Source organism: Bidens hawaiensis, unplaced genomic scaffold, assembly GCF_021521415.1.
Source record: "Bidens hawaiensis isolate Kalapana, Puna unplaced genomic scaffold, B.hawaiensis_p1.1 tig00035419_1, whole genome shotgun sequence".
NCBI classification, from domain to species: domain Eukaryota; kingdom Viridiplantae; phylum Streptophyta; class Magnoliopsida; order Asterales; family Asteraceae; genus Bidens; species Bidens hawaiensis.
Genome location: NW_027496147.1, coordinates 9,277 through 20,613, shown reverse-complemented (window position 1 = coordinate 20,613; position 11,337 = coordinate 9,277). Strand labels below are relative to the sequence as shown.

The 11,337-nt window shown below is 35.9% G+C and overlaps 1 pseudogene across 1 annotated transcript; it reads right to left on the bottom strand.

Moving 5' to 3' along the window:
- Positions 1-664: 664 nt before the first annotated feature.
- Positions 665-5,743, bottom strand: LOC143587241 (protein PIN-LIKES 3-like; annotated as a pseudogene). Its single transcript, XR_013144846.1, has 10 exons — positions 5,402-5,743; positions 5,237-5,316; positions 4,958-5,082; positions 2,995-3,114; positions 2,637-2,894; positions 2,457-2,549; positions 2,292-2,390; positions 1,859-1,913; positions 1,590-1,775; positions 665-876 (listed from the first exon to the last, which is right to left on the bottom strand). The product of XR_013144846.1 is annotated as a protein PIN-LIKES 3-like (transcript).
- Between the last annotated feature and the right edge of the window lie 5,594 nt (positions 5,744-11,337).

Sequence of the window (11,337 nt, the reverse complement as noted above, 5' to 3'; positions counted from 1 at the left end):
GCCTAAGTCGTTTAGGGCTTGACATCCCTTCCATTTAGTGTCCAATTTGTTTGTCACAAACTGGAAACTAGTAACCATGTTCTTTGTCTCTGTCACGTTGCGGAGAAGACTCAGAGGCTAGTGTATATCTGGCTAGAAACAAACCTTTTGGTTGTGACGAATCCGAAGACTTTGATGATGTTACTACTTACTAGACGACAAGTTTGAAACAAAAAAGTGTTCATTGAAATGGTTCGCCTTACAACTTGGTAGGCTCTTTGGAATTTGATCAGCAACAAGATCGTTTTTTAGCCAAACAGAGTTAGACGTGGAGACATGTTTGAGAATATTGTTCAGTATTCTTTATTTATATAGCACACTAGTAGAAATCATATAGATTTGTTTGGAATGAGTGGATTAAAAACCTCTCCTATTGATGTATATTTTTTTTTTGGCTCCACCTAGTTTGGTCGGAGCCTCTTATTTCATGCCATCACAGCTTTAATAAAAAAGTGAAAAAAAGAAGTATCCTTTTTTTGTTCATCGGATGTTTTTTAAATAAGGTTTCAAGATACGGGTGAGTTTTAAAAGATAAGTTGTGTTGATCCAACAATGACTGTTGGTTCCATCATTTTTTTCATGACTGGCAAAAGGCTAAGCATCATGACTAGATAATAATCATAAGTCATAGAGCTTTATGGTTTTACAAGATACACAAATATGCAAACCAATAATAGTAAATAAACTTAATAGGTTCTTTCTCTTGTGACTTCCTGCCATCAAGAAACAAGCCACATGAAAAGCACAGCGTGAGAGCTATTGCAGCCACGCCATAAGTCCAAAGCATAATCACAGAACACTCACTTTCACCCACCTCAAACAATTGCGTTATTGTACCTGCCAGTTTTTTCAAAACATTAATATTGCCGCTTTAGAAATCATATTTGACACATTAGTCATTTACTGAAGATCTAAAAATTTAAATAGGGTCAACCCAACCCGACTAGTTAGAACTTAGAAGTTATGACCCAAGCCCATTTTGATATAATATCCGATGTGTCTAGCCCCTTCATCATCTTACTGCCCATTGCTAGCTATGGATTATTTCTTCATTTTGTAAAGAAGAAATTTACACACTAGTAACTAATTTCCTAATTGTTTCATGACTTAAGTCATTCAAACTATTGAAATTTAACAGTGTGTTTCAGTTTTATGGATTTTTTTTATTAATGTTAGAACTTAAAGATATTAAGTAATCTAAATGGAATATATGTGAATCATGTTTCCTATTTATTGTTTTTTTCTTATTAAGTTGAACTATGAGTAATGGTGAAGAAAAAAAATCACTTAATAATAAAGTTTAATAATTACGTTAAATTAAAATTACTAGATAGTAATTAAATATACTATATGTTCCATTTAGCCTAGCTAGTTTTTATTTCTTTTAATTATTATAAAATTGAAACTTCTGATAAAAGTTGAGTGATTATAGGAGAAAAACAATATTCGAGTACTACGTTTGAGAAATTTGGTTACTATTACGTGAAATTTTCCATTTTCTATAATGTGATTGTTTTTCTTGTCACGAAGATGTATAAATATATTCATACCAATAGCCATCGCGGGTGGTAGAGAGTATTGGATCAAAAGAACAAACATGTACAATGAATCAGATCCCACGAATCCAAGATGGCGTGCGGCTTTCACGACACCAATGCCCACGATTGGCAAAGCAACATAACGAACCACTAGAATTCCTGTCATCAGCCACACACCTACGCTCGATTTCTTCATACCTAATTGCAAATGAAACTGACTAAGAGTGTACATGTCCTAGGGGTTATGAAACAAAAGAAAATGGCACCATGAGTAAACATACCCCTATAAAGATTAGCCCCCACTATCAATGTCATGGCTGGAACTGTTGCCTCACCGTTGATTTGATCAAATACCAGAAAAATTAAATAAACAAAAACCGCAAATTGTTGTTAAATTTGGACCTAACGATGTACAGGAGTGTCCTATATTTAGATTCAATGTTATGTCGAGAATTATGAAAACAATATTATACACGTGTACACTACTTTTAGGTATATGACATTCCCACTCACTCCCGAGTGATCAAGGATTATAGTCTCGTTATGAACATTGGTGTAGATTAGATTTATATTGTTTGGAAGTTAGTTGTTCTATAAAAAGCTTACTTACCCTCTCACACAAAATCTACAAAGCATTGTGCACAAGTGTATTATATGATTCTTTTGTTCTTGACATAATATTAAATCTGAAAAAGATAAGTGATATGTATACCCAAGGAGACTTGCGGAACTATCGATGACACGAAGAGGAGCATTATCACCGACCATTAGCTTTCTAATCGGAGAGATGACTCCTATCAGAAGCCCAACGATCTGATTGCAAAAAGTCGGTATATGAAAACAAATCCTGCATCTAGAGAAAAAGTTACAACATCATACCGTGGCAATGGTAGTAGGTGTTAACCACATTTTAAGGTTGATCTTATCAGAAAAAGCCTCTAAATATCCTTTAATCTTCGTAAACACAGTCACCTGCTTAAATTCATTGTTTTAATCACGACTAATATCATGTAGGAACATAGAATCTTGATGTTTTCAATTAAAAAAAGAAGTTAATACCTTTTGCTCTTCGTCATCTTCGGGTACTATATTATGTTCCTCCACTTCGGAAGATTCATCATCAGGAGCTTCACAATCTTCAAAACTTGAGCGTCGAGAATGTAGCAACGCTTCAGTATAATTCTCGGAGAACATATCCAAAGTTTTACCCGAACAATCAATGCTAATAGTCGATGTTTTTGCGAGGTCTTTGCCACTCAAGTTCCCATATGTCCGTATGATGTTGTAAACATACGTCCAAATATAAACCGCACCAAGCTGGAAGCCGAAAGCTCATGAAAGTAAGTTATTTGCACCAAATTCAGAACAGATTGAACACGGAATTAAAGTGAGTACAAATTGGTTTTAAGACATTTACCGCCAAAGATAGTGAAACTAAACCTTCCCCATTAGCCGAGCAAGTTAATTTGTCTCCAAATGGGCTGTTACTCTTCACAAACTGCAGGAACGATGATCAGAAGCAGGTTTCCAAGGTTTCCTGCAAGAACAACAATCATTAATAACTAGGGACAAATGAACCGATTCAGTGTCGAAGCTTGGACGAAAACGTCAATGGGGCGGACGAAAATAAAAAATTTCCATAAATGGAGCGGGCAGGCTCAAATTTTCAGATGGAAATTGGTAAATTTACACTGCATAAAAAAAATTTCGGACAAAAACATATAAATTTATACTATCGCGCAAAAAAAAAAAAACACATGGTCGGTCACCCTAGCTAACTATCCTTTACCCTTGACCCGGCTTGGTGGGAGTGTGATAGATTTGAGAAAAAAACACGATAACAAATTTAAAATTAATGAAGATTTTTTGAAATTTTGTTTTAATAAAATCGTGTCAACATAGTTGGCCTGGTGGGAGTGAGACCGGGAACCCCAAGCCAAACTCGGATACCAGCGTGGATCCCGATCATGTCAACATAGTTGGCCTGAGTGGGTGGTGGGGCGCGACATGCTCGCGCAGTGAGAAAACTTAACTGTGAAAGTCACCGTTCGAAAAAAAATAAAATCGTCAGTTGTCAGTGACTCATTCAATTTACTAGTTGTTTTAATTTCTTAATTGTTGCATTTAATTTCTTAGTTGTCAATTTAATTCTTATTGAATATGCACCACATATTTATTTTCACTGAGTGATATTTCTTTGACTATTTATTTTTTCTTTTGTGTTTCGCATGATGCGTGACAATTCCGTCCTACATCAGTCAGTATCAAAGTCACACCCCGACCCGAAAAAACCACAACTCTCAAAAACATTCGTCCAGATCACGCCCTCTCTTTAGAGCATCCACAATAACAAACTTTCACAAACTGCCACATCAACACCACATCAGATATCAAACTTTTCACAAAAACCCACACTTTCTTCACAACAACAAACCTCCACCAAACTATCCACATCATCACCTACTTTCATAATTATTTAACATAAATCAAATTACTTTATAATATTTTTTTAAATATTTCGTATGTATCGAATGGAATTATAAAACAAATAATATTCTTATATTTTTAATGAATAACCCAAACAGTTTTTTAAACTTTCCATTACTATGTATTTTTCTAGAATTATGTACTTCGTTTATAAACAAATTATTTTTGTAATAAAATAAATGGAGACAAGCATTATAGAAATGGTTATTTACATAAATTGTTTTCTTTTTTTTGAACGGCCAACTAAGTAATGCCGGGTATTCCGTACGTGGCCCCATTGGCTAAGGTAGCCCGAGCCGGCCACTAGTCCGGACGGAGCCCCTAGCGGTCCACCTGTTGAGGGATTCACCGGATAAAACCCGACCCCCACGCCCGCTAAACGGCACGACAGCGAGGAGCCGGTAAAACCGGGTGAGATCAGGACTCGAACCCTGGCAAGTCAATGTCATCCCTCATATCTCTCATATAAATTGATGGTAGTGAGGTTTGAACCCTTTATCTCTCACTAATAAAGTGAGTGATCGACCATTGAGCCAAATTCAATTTATACATAAATTGTTTTCTACTAATTAAATACAATATTTGTTGGTTGGTGCCTTAAATTTGTGGATATAGTAAGAAGTCAGGAAAGCTGTCATGCATTAAGTGACCACGTGGAGTTTGTTTCCTGTTTGTAACTGCAAACTTTGTTTCCAACTTTCAATCAAAAACATATACTACATCGGTAAAGTTTAATATTCTGTAGTTTGCTTAGTTCCAGCTGGATTCAAACATTGCCACATTGACACCGTTGTACATGCTCTTAGCTCTTCTAAAAAACACCCTAGTAACACCCTATCAAAGGTGCGGGAAACGAATCAATTAGTTGAAAATAGAGTTAAGAGAGAGGGTACCCGCAGCACATGAACCGATTACAAAACCGTGCAAGTGTTCAGGGGTTCTAGTGATTTTAGCAAGCACCCATCCAAGCCCTGATCCGATTATAAATGTGAGAAGGATGTTCACCGGCATGAACCATCTACAGTTTATCAATAAATCATGTAATTATTTAAATATTTAATCATCAAACTAACTGATGAGTCCATGGTAGCAAAAATCACGCCTGCCTGGTAGCACCTAGCGCCTTATGTAATTACAATATTTAATTAACTTATAAATTCAGTTGCACTCACAGAGAAATCAGGGAGGAGGCTGTGACAGTATCAGCAAGGCTACTGCCCACAAGTGCTGGAATGAAGACATAGAACACAACCTGTTCAACAAACATATATATATTTAGGTAATTATTTAGTTAACTGATTTTAAGGTTAACTTCATATTTCATACGTATGACTTACGTTGTTGAGATGGTGGCGAGCGGCATCGCCCAAGATATTAACACGCGGTACTGCTAGTAGCAAGCCGATGGCGGTGATCAGAAGCGTCTTCAGAACCGGAATCAGTGCTACAACAAACAAATCTAGAAATGCCATCTTACAAAAACAAATGAAAAAAAATAAAAATGAAATAATGAATATAATGGGAATGAAATGAAGCTATGCTCCCGAATGCCAGGAGATAAGTTCAGAAACAATAACGATATTATTAATTAAATAAATGAAGAAAGAAGACGCAGGAAGGAAAAAGACAGGAAATTTCGTGTTGAATTCTAGCATTCCAAAAGACATGTGTGAGAATTTATCAATTAGCATCCACTCATTCTATAGCTGGAATATGTTACCTACCAAACATACGTGCCGCTAAAAAAAACCGCCAAGATATAATATTATTTTAGTATTAAAATATAATTTATTTTTATTTTTGTTTTTTGTAAATACTTTTTTTAACCACTAATCAAACACGTCTTTTAATAACACAAAGCGAGCTACATCTGGATAATGGGTAAGCGAACAACAAGCTGCGCCGCTATCCCCTTTTGAATCGTAAATACTGAAATAAAATGATCTTTATGAAACATGACTTAAAAGTAGTTATCTTTTGAAATTAAAGTTTTAGTGGAAGTTAATTCTAAATAAAAAGTCACTAAATAATAATTAGGTTTTATTAAAATTCAATTTAGTTTAAGATAAAAGAAAATTAAAATTTGGTAGACTTTACAATCAGAAAGATAATAATTAAGTTAACTGTACTAAAATAATGTTAAAACTTGATTATGATCATATCTTATTTAAAAATACTTAAATTGCTTACATGGGTTAGATGGGATCTAAAGTTAAAAGTCTAAAACTGAGCCTCCAAGTTTGAAACAATACTTACTTTTATGATTTAATTTGTTTTAGAAAATATCTATATTTATAAATTTATAACGAAATTATTGTTCCTTTATGTTTAGGTAAAAAATGTGATATTTTAAAAAATTTCACTATATATAAGAGGATCTTCTGCGACTATGAAGTCATCGGTTGTCCGTGAGTAAAAGTAGTATCCTTGGTCATTGATAGTCTGCAAGTGAAGACAATGAAAAAGGATGCGGAAAGTTAGAGATCAACAAAAGCATTACTAAGACCATGTGTAGTGGATGGAGTCTCTTTATAGGCATTGTGTGACATGTGGCGTCACGTCAGTAAAGAGGTTTTTTTTTTGCTAAAATGGGTGTAATGGAATGAGCCAATCATATTCCTCTTCTCATCCCCCATCCAACGCTGTGTGGGGAGCGCCCCCCCCCCCCACCCACCCAAGTGCCCCGAGGGACGGGGTTTCCATGCGCTTTGGGGCTTTTTGGGTGGGCAAAACGCCCCACTACACCCGGTCTTATGGACTGCTAAAGTCCGCCGGACACTAAGTTCGCCAAACAAGTTCGCTAAGCAAGTTCGCTGCAGCTAAGTTCGCATGCAGCAAGTTCGCCTGTGGATAACTTCGCTACATTCAAGTTCGCCATTGATAAGTTCGCTTAATGTTAAGTTCGCTTAATGATAAGTTCGTTTAAAATGCTAAGTAAAAGTAATCCAGTACTAAGACCACGAATCGGGCTAACGAATCAGGCTTAATTCACTGTAACGAATGAGTAGGTGAATAAAATAATAACTTAAAATCCTAATGGAAAATGCTTTAAGACAGTTAACAAGAATAAAAATTTTCCAAGCTGACCTGGCAGCTTAACCCCAGCCAGGGGCTCTGCCCCTTGGACCCCGCTAGGGGTTGCCGCCCTAGAACTCCGCTTCCAGGGGCGTTGTCCCCTGACCCCCGTTCGTTGAGGGTTATAATTAGACTAGAAACGCGATATGGGTAGTGATAGTTAATTGATACGTGTAATTGTTATACAGTTAGTCGTGTACAGCTCAAGAAAGGAATAACCATAAACGGTGAACGTAATCGCGTTCAGGTGAGTTTCTAGCCCCATTCCTTGTTATGTTTTCGGGGCTGTATGCATACTCGATGTGGTTAGTTAATACACTTATCCTAAGTGATAAGTGTATGCCATATATGTTTTATGTGAAAGGTATGATTGACTGCTTGTCGGTACATGAACGATCTTCGGATATTGCATGTACTGCCAAGTAAGGTTTGATGATAAAATTGTTGTATATGAAGAATGAATGATGTATGTATGTATGAAACTTACAATTATGTATATAGAAATGTATGGTATGAAGGTACGGAAGAAAGGGTGACCGGACCCTAATAATATCCGATGATGGAGGGTACCGGACCCTAATAACATCCGAGGATGAAGGGAGACCGGACCCTAATAATATCCGAGGATGAAGGGAGACCGGACCCTAATAATATTCGAGGATGGAGGGTACCGGACCCTAATAATATCCGAGGTATGTAGGGTGAAATGCCCTTTATAACGTAAGGTTAGCTATAAATGTATATGGACGAATGAAGTACAGGTTATGTATGTAATGCGCACCTTCGGGCACGTATATGAGTATGTAAAGTAAGTTATGTGATTAACTAGAACTCACTCAGCGTAGCTGACTTTTAGTATGCACGCAAGTTAACAGATTGAGACAACTGGTTTGAGATGGACACATGGCAGGATTGAAGAGGCTGGCATCCGAAGATTGTCATAATGTTTTGAATGTTATAATTTATGTTATGTTTTAAAAGACAAATTATGGATATTTGTAACGAATGGTTGATGTTTTATATTATTCCGCGAAAGTTTTAATTAACTCTGATATTTAGAACTGCGTTTATGAGTAAATCCAACGTCAACAGTGAGGCACCGGTAACGGGGTCTTACACACACACACACACACATATATATATATATAGGGTGGGGTTATAATAAGAAGTGGAGTGTGTCAAAGAAGTGTAAGAAGTAATCTGGTGCGTTAGATCTGTTGATCTAATGGTGGATATGAAAAGTGTGTTTATTGTGCGGTGTGTTTTATTTTAGTTGCGGTGTGTTTATTGTACAGGGTGTTTTATTAGATCTAATGGTGAAAACACACTTTCTACACTTCTTAGAAAAAATCTACTTCTTATATATATATATATATATATATATATATATATATATATATATAGAGAGAGAGAGAGAGAGTTTTAATTTTATTTATTTATTTATTTTAAGTAAGTTTTTTAATTAAATGGGTAAAATGATAAATTGCCCTCATGTGCAATGCACATGACTTGACTTAATGAGAAAAACTAACGTAAATGAGAAGCGTTGTTAGATTTGTAAACGTAAATGATAAAACATATCATTTTTGAAGATTAAGGACAATAAGTGAAATCGGGTTCAAACTAGGGATGAGATGGGGACCGTACCCGTACCTAAAATCATTAAATATTAGTACCCATACCCGTACCCGGATTATATGGTATGGGTACGGTACTCGCTTTGTTACCTCTTCGTTTTTCCTTTTTTAAAATATCTGCACTAACCTAGGTATCGGTAACGGTACGGTACCGACAATCAATTATATATAGTACCAAAACCGTAATACCACAACCAGAACCTAAATACCGCAACCAAAACATAATATCAAAACAAAAAATGAAACAAATCAACCATAATATAAAATCCATTCTCTTTTCCTTTTCTTTGTTTATTTCTTTGTTTTAAAGACAAGTATGAATGTTTGTAACGACTGTTGATGTTTTATGTTATTCCGCGAAAGTTTTAATTAACTCTGATATTTAGAACTGTGTTTACAAGTAAATCTAACGTCCAACGTAGGGCACCGGTAACGGGGTCTTACAGAAGTTCAATTTGTTAAACAGACCAAACGAATAAGGTCCAGTTCGTTATAGGTCCAATTCGTTATAAGGACCAATTCGCTATAAAGGTCAATTCGTTATGAAGTAACGAATTAGCCAATTCGTTATGGAAGACGGAAGTAACAAATGAACCCCAATTCGTTAAAGAGCATATTAACGAACTAGACTTTGAAAGAATGACAAAATGGTCCCTGGACTTAGAAAAAGAATGATTTAATTACAAAGAAGCCCTTGGACTTTTAAGTTAGCAAATTAATTAATGATTCGAAATCCTAATGGAAAATGTGTTAAGACAGTTAATGAAAATAAAATTTTTCCAGGTCAGCTTGGAAAAATTTTATTTTCATTAACTGTCTTAACACATTTTCCATTAGGATTTCGAATCATTAATTAATTTGCTAACTTAAAAGTCCAGGGCTTCTTTGTAATTAAATCATTCTTTTTCTAAGTCCAGGGACCATTTTGTCATTCTTTCAAAGTCTAGTTTGTTAATATGCTCTTTAACGAATTGGGGTTCATTCGTTACTTCTATCTTCCATAACGAATTGACTAATTCGTTACTTCATAACGAATTGGCCTTTATAGCGAATTGGTACTTATAACGAATTGGACCTATAACGAACTGGACCTTATTTGTTTGGTCTGTTTAACAAATTGAACTTCTTAGTGAATTGAACCCTTATAACGAACCAGCCCTCATAACGAATTAGACCTTATAACGAACTGGTCATCATAGGAATTGGACTTAACGAACTGGACCTAGTTCGTCAGTCTTTCCTTGACGAATCAGTTCATGAATCAAAACTAGTTCGTTAGACCTCCGCTAACGAATTAGGGTTAGGTCAGAGAATGTCAGAACATTCTCTGACATTCCTCTTAACCTCGTATCACTTTCCGGCGCAGTCGCCGGAAAAACGTGGTTTCGCCGGAAAAACGAGTTTTGACTCGTTTTTCACCGTTTTTCGCCCCGTTCGATCCAGATCTGAGCTAGGGTGATCCCTAAGCTCATCTTAGGTTCGGTTTATACCCGATTCCACCAAGATCTCGTGACTTAAGCTGTTTAACGGTGTCGGCTCGTCGTTTCTTGACCATATCTAACGGATTTGAGCTCATACAATATCATATTATCGTTACCTTGGATCGGGATCGGTTTTCCTTGGTGATTTCGGCTAGAGAGAGAGAGCAAGATGAGAGAGAGCTAAATGTGTGTTTTGGTGGTGTATGGAATATGTGTGAAATGAATGATTAATGGGTATTTATGACTTATATAATTATGGATCATGGGCTTGAGCCCATGGTCCTTTCCTCTTTCTCTCATAACCCAAGTCCATAACCCATATCCATTTAACCCAACACTAGCCCGACTCATAATAACTCGTATTTTCATTTATTAACCGAAACTAGAAAACGGGATGTTACAATATAATATATATATATATATATATATATATATATATAGGGGGATGGATCTTGCGAGAAGTGATATTACAGCGAGAAGTGCGAGAAGTGAAGTGTAACTCCATTAATCCCTAATTTTTCACTCCCTTGATTATGATGTTACCTACATATATGTAGGTTGGTTGTATATATATATCTTAATACACATTCAAACCTACCTAAACACATACAAATGTACCGAGCCACATTGAAACCTACGTACCTACACACATACAAAAAAACATACACACATATACAAACATACGCACCTACACACGTACATATGCACCTACACAACACACCTACACATAAGAAATGGAGTGAAATTAGGGATTAATGGAGTTACACCTTCACTTCTCGCTGTAAAAAAAACTTCTAAAGTGATCCAATACCTATATGTGTGTGTGTGTGTATTGTTAGGTATTAATCAGATATGGTACACAGTGGAAACACAAACACACACGCACAAACGAAAACAATATATATGAGAGACGAGGTATTTTTACGTGGTTTGGTCAAGGCGACCTACATCCATGAGCTGCAACTAGGTATTTTATTAAGCACTATTCTAAGGGTTATGTACCATGAGGGTTATATAATTTGTGTCTTGAAAATGGGCATGAGAGATTAAAATAAACAATTTCGTGAAACGAGGAATAAA